General features: G+C 34.9%; 1 long non-coding RNA gene across 1 annotated transcript; it reads right to left on the reverse strand.

Moving 5' to 3' along the window:
- Positions 1-585: 585 nt before the first annotated feature.
- LOC121328707 lies at positions 586-1,509 on the reverse strand. Its single transcript, XR_005951713.1, has 3 exons — positions 1,361-1,509; positions 752-913; positions 586-660 (listed from the first exon to the last, which is right to left on the reverse strand). It is a non-coding gene; the product is annotated as an uncharacterized LOC121328707 (long non-coding RNA).
- Positions 1,510-11,750: the final 10,241 nt, after the last annotated feature.

Genomic DNA, 11,750 nt, shown 5'->3' on the forward strand with positions numbered 1-11,750 from the left:
TACAAATAGGTTGTACTGTAACTAATGTATTGTATGTCAGTGCAGAGCCCCTTGTCTAAACCATGAGAAAATAACTCACTCCAACTCTCCTTTAGCCTAAAAAAGTATTCCTCTGGGACACTTATGAAGGCGCTATCTGAAACATTTGTCTATGTGAGTTGAGTTTCACATATGTTTTTAAAATTATAGAGGGGGCACATTTAAATAACAATATTCTTCTGTTTAGTTTACAGTTATAACAATTAGCTATTCTATAAACTAAATTCAAAGACATTATTCAATCAATATCTTAAGCACATATTTTCTGTTATAACTTGAATAATTAACTAAATAAATAATGTACTGCTTATGTAATAGGGGGGCACTGTATAAACAACATCAAGTTTAGTCACACAATTTATTAAAGTTAGTTTAAGCTTTAGATCATGCTTCTCTGCACATTTTGCACAATCAACACATTTAAAGTCAATGTCAGTTACTACAGTTAGTATGTGGATAAGGCGCTCATTTGGCTTGTGGCCACCGTGTCTCTGACATACTTGTGTGTACTGATAGTATTTAGTAAAGACTCACAGCTTTGCATGTTTTCTTTCGTAAACTTCTGCTTGGTGTTGTAAGTCCCGTATATTCCACAATGCTACTCTGCAGGCTGGATCAGTTCTGTAGAAAAGGAGGTGTGGCATATTATTATCGTATAGATCATAGAACAGACAATGTGTACCAACACAAACAAGTACAGTAGAGCACTCACCTGGCAGTATAGACCCACACCTCCCATGGGCTGAGAAGCACAACGACTATGCCTATTTCTCTGCTGTACACAAAGTTGGGTGTTTTTTGAATTGGAGAGACAAAGGGGGGTGGTGGCACAATGCATAGCTTACTACCGTCCAACCTGGATAGGATCTGGATGCTACAAATAAAAACACAGAGCATTTTCAAATATGGAACGGGCGACTTGCTTAACAAGGATGTACTCACTTCAGGTTTTCTTTTAATTTAATTTAGTTGCCAGTAGGGGTAGCATAGAACAGTGAAGGAGAAAAGTCACAATTCGCACCCTTCAATTTCAGAGCAGCAGCAAAACAAACTTAACAAAAAATGTAATGTGTTTAAAAGTGTATACTAGTAGCAAACTATTTTATTTGTATTCAGCTGTTTGAATTGTAAAGGAAAGTAACTGTGAAGCGTGCTATTTCAGATGGACGTAATAAGCAAGTAATATATAAATTACATTTTAGAACATTAACAAATAGTAATTGTTTCACCCCAAGTTCACAGTATTCTTTTTCCCAGCTCGCAATACAATTTTAAGAGCCCCCAGTTTTCTTTGCACAGTCAGTGTCCTTTAGCCTCGTACCTATTTGCGTCTCCTAATGCCAGCACTCTGGTGGTCTTGCTCTTTGCCCTACAGAGACTGAGTGAAGACACCTGGTAGTGCAGTGGGCTCCAGAACTCAACAAAATGATTCAGATTATACAGGTGAATTCTCCTGGTGGACCAGCAGTACATGAGCTTATCCTCAGTCAGTGCCAACTCCTGAATACCCTCCTCAAACACAGACAGGCTGCAGGTGGAACAGAAATTACACTTTGTATGTATTTATTCAACTGAAGGGACAAGCACTCATCATTTTAAGCTCTCCACATTGCCCAGGATGAATGTCTCAAGTCTACTTTTTCTGTCTGCAAATATGAGATCCAATTGTCTTATTTTAAAAGACCATATAAATTATTACTATGGTAAACTGTCATGGTAATTTTTCCGTTTACAATGCTTTTCCCATCTTTATACTGTTCATTCAACATATTTTACAATATTTTTCTATACCTAAGTTAAACCAAAGCCTCCATATGTTAAATGCTATTGCACTTAAACCTGCAGTGCCACATTGCCCCCTCACTATAACAAAACAAAAACAACAAAGTTTAATATGATATGTACATGTTCGTGGGTGTTTGATGGTGAATCAGGTTAAATTCATATAAAAAACAGTATTGTGATTATTACAGTTACAAAATAGTCTCCCCTTTGTGGGACCATTTTGTCATGCTATATCTTTTATTGCTATATTATTTATGCTGCACAAAAATATGTTGGTGACTTTCAAATGCTGGTTACCAATAAAGCTGCTCCATGGTATCCAAAGACCAAAATCTGATTGTCCCATCCAAAGACCCAGAGAGGAAAAGTGATTCTGTTTCTGGGTGTCGCAGGAGACTTGTCACAGGGCGGCGGTGACCAAGAAACACATGGATCAAAAAGCCTTTCCTACTCCAAGCCTTTACTGTGAAAGAATGCAGAACAAGTCTATCTTCTCTTAATAAATAACCCCTTAGCATCTCAAGCTAATGCAACTAAACACGGGTGAAGCATTATACTATAGTTCTGTTAAAAGAGAGGATAGCTTATGTTCTAAATTTCTTTCTGGTTGAAAAATGTGCTCCTGTTTATCTATAAACAGATAGTCAAAGGTTACCATGATATATGTCATAACAGATTAAAAACAACAAAGTTAATGCTCAATTCGTCTATTGCACAAAACATTCTTACGTCTTATGAACAAGACCGATTCACATTCAGCATCATAACATACTTTTAGAAATGTTGTAAACATATAGAAAAATACTTTAAAATTCCAATTGAAGTTTCAGTAAAATACTGTTAGTGTTCCCAATTATGCACTTTTGACCTACATTCCTGCTGTTTTTCATGTGATGAACCAGTGGATGTTGCTATGCTATTGAACCCTGGTATAGGTGGTTCTGCTTTACTGATCTCTGCCTGCCCTCATCTGGCATCTGACCCACAGGGACGGCTGTGGTGTGGTGAGAAGAACCTAACACAGGCAGTGTTCCTCTCTAGCTCCCAGAAGTGCAAAGGCCAATGCAGCGATCCCTATAGGTCACCATCCCAGATCGGCAAGCTTCCAATCACATGATTCACCCCAGCAGTGCCTTTACTGGGGACCCCTTCAAATGTACCTTTAATACCAAGCACTGCTAGACAAATTTGCTGCTTTGGTAAATCAATAAAATTAAAGGGTAATTAAAGTAGGTACTTCCTAGCAATCTGATTAAATAACATATTGCTATCTATCATCAGACCAATAGCAAATGAATTTAGAAAAATGCATTGCAAAAAAAAAAAAAAAAAATGAAATACCTACTTTTTACATCTACAGATGATGTAATCAGAACTTTGATGTAAGGGCAGTAGATACAAGAGAGGATGCTGCTCTTATGGGCTTTGGTTAGATGCAGCAGCTGGTTTCCATCCATATCATAACAGAAGAGGCTCCGATCCGAGCAGCAATACAGCTGCTGCATAGGCACATCCAGGTCAATACTGGTGCACCAGCCCCCACTAATGTGTATTTGTTCTGCCCTGCATTTAAGAATTAGTGTGCGTGTTATTGCAGATGCAATGTCCCTTTTTATTCAAGTCATACAGTGCATATTAAACTTTTACTGTTACTGCCCAGATGACCTCATACATGCCAATACCAAAACGTAAAAAGCACCATTTTCACCTTGATTGCTAGCTATAGAAAAGAATAGCAGCTGAGTTCTAGAAAGTCCTCTCTAGAATGTTTCCCGTCATCTTGATAAATTCTGAGAAAAATGGCTATATAATTGATCACATACATTCAATAATATATGAATACAGTTTTAGATTAAATCAAACCCATAAAATGTTCTGCATCAAGACCAACTGTAGGAATAAACTACACAAACAACTCAGAAATTTACACTTTGGGCTCATGGTTGCATTACAATTCATTCATTCTTTCTTTATTGTTCATTCAATCAGTCTTACCTGAGAAAGAGTCCGTAATCTGACATCGCTGCAATTTTGGAAAACCTGTTGACAGTTTTTTTTCTGTACTTCCAAAACTAAAAGACATTTTTTTTTTTTAATGTACAAATACTGTGCATATATTACTCTATATGTCCATTACTGTGTCCAAATAAACATGATTTAAAAACTACAGTGGACTACTAGAAAAGTTTTAGTGTAGGTCAAGAAAATGTATGTATGCAAACCATGTTGTAACCCCCCCCCCCCTCAAACAATGTCCTGAAAATTATATATTAACCTTAAAGTTAACTTAAATTATTAGATATACAGCTTCTAGAAGAAAACTGGTCATCTTATAGTGACCTTCACATGATCAGGTCACGGTGTCCGGCTTCTTTATGAGTTCTGGCTTGTGATTGCTTGGGCTAATGGCTTAGAAACTCATCGATCCTTAAGAAACTTGGAAGTTATTGAATAAAATGTGCATGCATTGTCATGTCATGCTTGCATTTTTTTTTAATTCATAGCAGATCATCACACATCCTTTAACATTACTAAGAAGAGGATATCTGATTTGACTCATTTGCCAAAATTTGATCATGGACAATTGTTATAATACGTCATGGAATGTAGGAGTAAAGCATTCATGACAATTTATTTACTTGAATTTCCAATACCTTAATTCCATCAAGCCCTCCTGTGATGAGCTCATCAGTCACTGGGTTGAATATCATAGTCATAACCAGATGGGAGTTTTCATCATCCGCAGTCTCTATCTCACAGAAATCCATGTTATAAACCTGAGAAAAAAAAGTCAAGAGTTGCATGTATACCTGTCAACTGACATTACTTTTAACTGTGAAATTTGGTAAGACAATCACAAAACTTAAACTTCAAATTATTTTCTCCCCAGCTTGAAATAGCTACATCTAATATCTAACATGTCTAATTGGTTTGATTTTTACCAATAAACAAACAGCAGACATCGAATAACCCCTGAGTATTCAAAGCAATGGTCTGGTGGAAAATAAAAAAAAAAAAAAAAAATCTGCATTTTCTCAGAGCTTGTACCACGTTGATAATGGCACATTTTCTCTTCTCTGTGTTTTGTGTAGCAGTTGCAAGTTTATAGAATTTTAGATATCCACAGGGTTGGTACATATTGTTTCCTTTTGGAAGAATTACGCATTACTGCAAATACACTATCCAGTATTAGGATACTAATATATAATTAGATTAACCTATAAGCACAAATGCAATATTTCAGGTTGATTTGGAATCATTTTAGGCAAGGGGGTCTGTCTGCACGTCAAAATGGTAAGTAGCTAAAACAGTCGCCCCCCCCCCCCCCCCCCCCCCCCCCCCCCAAGGAGAAATTATGGTATGATGCAAACAATAACAGTATTTAAAATGCACCATTTACAATATTCAAAGTGCCTTGTAGAAGCTGTCCTCACATAATAAGTGGAATTACAGTACTAATCCTGTCTAAAGGCAATGGCTGATGTACCTGTGTAGATTTTATAGAAGGAATTCTTACCTTCACTGAATAATCCTTTCCAAGGCCAAAGTAGACATTAAATTTCTTGCAATAGATCATCTTTTTTAAAACGCTGAACTGATATTTTGGGAAATTAATTTCTCTCTTTACTGTGGAAAAGGTATAAAAGCACTGTTAACTGGTTCTAACAAATTAAAAGTGCATTTATTTTATCGGGAATTAAAAAGTCACATTTTTTTTTGAAGTAATTCTATTGTAACCATCGGCATTGATCCAATTAGCAATGCATCAATAAAGATTTTCTCCTCAAAACCTGCTACTATCCCTACAAAACATTGGAAACACAGAGAATAAATTGAAAGCTGGGTTTTATTTGAACATTTTACAGTACCTATGAACACCCCTGGATTGCATTGTCCACTTTTTTTAGGATTAATCACAGGATAAGTAACTCGACTTGGATAATGGAATCTTCCAAATAAACAAACAAACAAATAAATAAATAATAAGTATGAATAGGTAGTTGATGTTGTAAATTATCCAACTAAAATTCAGCTGTAACTTATTTTGGGGGAGTATAGGTTAATCAAATTGACTCCTAGAAATGCTAGGTAAAATTGGCCTTAGAATGCTACCAAGAAAGAGTTAGTTAACTACAGCTATACAGCAATGCAGTATACATTCTAGTGCAAGAGTGAAAAAGACACTTTAAACTATTCGATTGCATGATGGCAAAGAGCTGTGTCATTGTGGGTTGTTATGTTAGTATTTTAGAAGTACAGTATCTGCTAAAGGCAAAAAAAGAAGCCAAGTAAAAGACAAATTAATTAATGTATGCTTACTTGAGTCACTGCCAGAAAGAAGATACCAGCTGGAACAGCCTCGGGAATCTAATATGACCAATCTCTGATTTTTGCTGTTATATGTGACTGACAAGCACAAAAAGAGAACATTTAAATCATTTTATTGTATTGAGCCACACCTTGAAGATATAGTACTTGATGTATATATTTAAAAGGGTACCAAACTTTGAGAGCTATTGGTTGATCAGACTTCTGTTTTTATTGTGTGTGTGTGTGTGTATATATATATATATATATATATATATATATATATATATATATATATATATATATATATATGTAACCCCCTATATATAATGTAACCCTCCTATTATGTTCAGAATTTAGGTACATCTGTTATGTTTTGGGTCATATTGACCTGATGCAATTTCAAACTAATTTAAACAGCCTTAAATTGATTAAATGTTTTTATTTGCAAAGGTTTTACTCTTTTCTGCTCTTTTTTTTGTTTATAAGTATCTCGTGTGTCACACAGGTGTGTCCATTTTCAGTAATAATAATACACAATAATGTAATAAAATAACAATTTATTTTTTTTTTTTCATTTTTTTTCCCTATTTACACACACACACACACATACACATATATATATATATATATATATATATATATATATATATATATATATATATATATATAGTATTGCATAATAGCTGAAGATTATTTTTGCCATTTACAATCTGAACTTGCTGTTGCCTGTGGTAACAGAACCACTAGGAAATACGAGCTGCACAGTTACGCTGATGAAAAGACACTAGAGAGGTATTATGATGACTCATCCTTCTTACCTCCCATTATATTAGTGCGATGCTTGGGCTGATCGTACATCTTCATTAAACGCAGGCCAAATGAAAGTGAATTAAATGATTTCATCATGTTCTCCTGTGATCCCTGAGTGGTATTGAAATCAAGGCTGTGGTCTCCATTTTCCACTGTCCTCTCTGGACTAGATTACAATAATGAATACACATCAAACGACTGCAGTTTTATCAAACCAGCTTAGAATCAATAAGCTGTCTTGTCAATTAAAAAGTATAAACTCAGTAACAACTTTTTACCATTCCCCTATATTTTAATGACATTCAGAATCATTTTTGATGTGTTTTTTTTTGTCATTGTTAGGTGCTTCGACTAGTTGTTCAGAAGCTGCTCTCTGGTTTTAATTGCCTGTTATCATAATGATGTAGTCTAGATCAGCCAGTCTCTTTATATTGGTAACCCTCAAGTGCAAGGTGATCCAAAGCGGCAGATCAAGATAGTGCTGGCTCTTACTTCTATCGAGACACTTTGGACATATGTTAGAGATATCTATGACAGGCAACTAGAACTGACGACCAGCTCCTGAACTCAAGTGAAAGGAACTAAACATAGACTTGAATGAAAAAACACAGTATTTAAGTAATTGCAATAATCATAAAAAAGGCAAAGAGGCAGTAAAATACCTAAATAAGAGTAATTGATACAACAGCTCATTAAACAAAACAGACTGTTACAGCTTTGTGATAGAATCCATAACTGAAGGACATATTGATGTCACTAAATTGTGAATTGTACTACACATACCTTTGCTCTTTGCTGATACTGTCTTTAAGTTGATGCTCCATTATACAGCTGGTGGCAGTATCCATGACCTTTATTTATTAGCTTATTTGATTATTGTAAGTCTTCACTCATGACTACAAATGTAAGATTAATAGGTAAATATCTGTTCTGAAAGGCACTGTCCCACCCCTTCATTTACAGTGCTAGCATCATAATTTACACAGCTCATATTTCCGTCCTTGGCAGGTATTGCAGTCAAACCCACTGAATATCACTCATTCCATTAGCCCCAGAATATAACGACTGGACTTGATTTTCATCCTATGTATGTCTTATTCATTTCTGGGGTTTTGAATATTTGGGTGAATCTGGATTTTTATATGCCTCTCGATGAAAATACTGCCACTTTAAATAGGTAATCAAAGAGGAAATGTTCACGTTATAGGTCATTAGCATAGGTCTCATCATTACATGGAAATATGAACGGCTGTACTTGTTTTTATGCACTGTAGTACCTGGTGTACTTAAGTATAACAGATTGTAAGTAACATGTTACTGTCATCAACTAAACATTCCGGTAAATAATGTTGTTATATCACAGTTGATATCATTAAAATAAATGACAAAACTTAAGGATTGAGGAGGAGAAACACAACCCTTGTTTACTGCACTGAGTACCCTACTGTAACCATGCTGGCCCCTGCAAGTTTCACTGTTGAGAAAGATACAGAATACACTACCATTTATAAATGAATAACATGTATACCTATTTCAGAATTAATATGGTCTATTTTTCAAAACCAATATAAAAATGTTGTGCACCAAAATTGTGGGATGAGTTTTGGACACACACACACACACACACAGTGTACAAAATTGAAGGCATATGAAAGAAAAGCTTTTTAAAAAGATGTACACAAAACGTTTAAAAGCAATATTTATCTTGCATTTATCCAACAAGATATTAATTTTTTTAATATTTTTCCAACAAAGGCATTAACATTTTAAGAAATCCTAATCGCATGTAATTACGTAATTGTTTATTGCTAGTTCTTGTACATTATTGTTGTAGTTTGCAAACGATACAACAAACACCACACATCATGTTAAGTTTGCTATATATACAATATAGTATATATATATATATATATATATATATATATACGTATATATATATATATACCCAAATCCACGTTTAAGTAATGGTAACATAAATTGTTTACCCTCCGCAACTGCAAATAAATAAACACATTCATAAATATATAAATGTGAAGTTGACAGATGAAAGTCAGCAATGTCCATCACAGTATGCTCAAAACAAACATATACAATGCACATTCACACTTGACTTGAGTTTACATAAATGAATCTGACTACCAGTAAAACACGATCTTTCTATACTCAGTAAACTACCCTAACAATATTTACTCGACCCAAGGTACACAGATAAAGCCTAATGTGAACACAAACGTAATTGTATTACCTTTTGTTTTCGAAAAGTAGTTCCTTAATTTAAGCAGCAGGGCGTCTTTCAGTTGCTTAGCAACAGGAAACGCTCATCTTACCTTACTGGATCAAAAACAAACATGTCATTTCACAACAGCAACACCATTTTCTGGGAATCTTTGTCAACATAAACATGTTTTAAATATTTACTGCATGCTAGAGCGGCTGTAGTTATTCTCAAAGTGTAATACAAGAATATACTGATTACTGCAGTTAGCTATGTTAACTGGATTTTTTTTTTTTTAATGATGGCTGCTGTTTTTATTACTTATAATTATTATATTTACTGATGCCATGATTCCCCCCCCTCCCCTCCTCCTTGTATGGTGTTGAGTTGAACATTAGTAGTGGAATTGTATTTATCTTCAATAAAATAAATACAACTATATAAAAATTAGAACAGTGATTTCTATCATTTCTAACTGTTCTATTGAAATATACAAATTAAAGTAGATTCAGCTTTACATAAATACTTGTCAAAGTATGAAATTAGTTTTTGCATGTTATTTTTCATTTAATGCGGATTATATCATTTATTTTATTATAAAGCTCAATCTCTAATTTATATCTTTCAAACAATTAGGAATGATAGAAATCACTGTTTTTTCCTCATTTTTATTTAACTGCCCAAGTATTTATTTATATTATATATACACACACAGCGACTATAAAAAGTATACACAACCTTTCAAATTTTTTGCCTTTTGTTGCATAGCCTGGAATTAAAATGCATTTAAATACTTTTTTTTTTCTTTTATCTACACCCTACCTCCAAGTGAAAAAAAAATTCTTAGAAATTTGAAGAAAATTAATTAAAAATAAAAACTGAATTAGCTTGGTTAATTAGCTAATTAGTTAATTATCCACCCCTTTTGTAATAGCAATCCTAAATTAGCTCAGGTGTAACCATTCTCCTTCAAAATCACACATCAAGTTAAACGGCCTCTACCTGTGTTAAATTGTAATGATTCACGCGATTTCAGGATAAGTTCAGCAGTTCTTGTAGTTTCCCTCTGCTGGGTAGTGCACTTCAAAGCATGGACTCAAGCATGAGCACCAAGGCGCTTTCAAAAGAACACTGGGACAAAGTTGTTGAAAGGCACAGGGGATGGGTATCAAAAAATATATCAAAGGCCTTGAATATCCCTTGGAACAGTCAAGCGACGTGGGAAAAGGTTTTGTGGTCAGATGAGACCAAGATAGAGCTTTTTGGCCAAAACAAAGCGCTATGTGTGGCGCAAACCTAACACTGCCCATGCCTCAAGACACACCATCCCTACAGTGAAGTATGGTGGTGGCAGCATCATGCTGTGGGGATGCTTCTCATCAGCAGGGTCTGGGCATCTTGTTACAACTGAAGGAAGAATGGATGGAGGAAAATACTGCAAGAGAATCTGCTTCAGTCCGCTAAAAAACTGAAGCTTGGGAGGAAATTCACCTTTCAGCAGGACAATGATCCCAAGCACAAGGCCAAAGCATCATTGGAGTGGCTCAAGGACAAAAAGGTGAATGTCCTACAGTGGCCCAGTCAAAGTCCTGATCTCAAATCCATTGAGAATCTGTGGCACTATTTGAAAATTGCGGTCCACAAGCGTCGTCCAACCAACCTGAATAACCTGGAGCAAATCTGCCAATGGTCCAAAATCACTCTGACACTGTGTACAAAGCTGGTACATACATACCCCGAAAGACTTAAAGCTGTTATTGCAGCGAAAGTTGGCTCCACCAAATATTAATGTGTGGGGGTTGAATACTTATGCAAGCAAGATATCTTTTTTTTTTTTAATATTTCCCAACATAAAACCAATGTCACCTTATAATAACTGATTTTGAGTTTAAGTGTTTTAAAATAAAATATCGAACAGAACGAAATTTCAATCTACCATTTGTAATTCAGTAATATGAGAGAATTGGTCAAGGGTCTGAATACTTTTGCAAGCCACTGTGTGTGTGTGTAAATAAATTGTGATTGTCGATGAGATGCAATACATTCCCTCTTGGAGAATGTTTATGTATCAGGCAGAAGTTACTTCCTCTGCAGACTACCAGCTGTGAACAGAGCATTCTATTTGGAAACTATGCACTTCACTGTATTGGCATCTTACACCTTTATGAAATCAGACAGTTTGTGAATAAGAGTCCACAGGAAAAGCTTCCAATTGTCTCCCCTCCCTCCTACTGGTGATACAAACCTCTGGAAAGGAGTGTTTGTGAACAAAAACAAAGTACCACCATGGTTTGAGATAATAGCAGATTTCCAGATTACCAAACAGTGTCCTTAACTACTTATATAAAAATTACTTAATAAATATAAATTCATATTTTTGAGTTGAAATAGTTAAAACTGAGTAGAATTTAAATAGTTTTTGGCCACAAACTAAACAAGTTCGGTTACAGGTCTATTCAAACAAACACTCAAACAATTGCAGGCTTTCCAGCTTTAATGAGCTCAAGATAAGATGCTAATAAAAAACTGTACCAATTACAGCTTTTTAAAACAAGGCATTCATGTCATAAACAAATACTTTTTAAAAAGA

This window comes from Polyodon spathula, chromosome 16, assembly GCF_017654505.1.
Source record: "Polyodon spathula isolate WHYD16114869_AA chromosome 16, ASM1765450v1, whole genome shotgun sequence".
In the NCBI taxonomy this organism is placed as follows: domain Eukaryota; kingdom Metazoa; phylum Chordata; class Actinopteri; order Acipenseriformes; family Polyodontidae; genus Polyodon; species Polyodon spathula.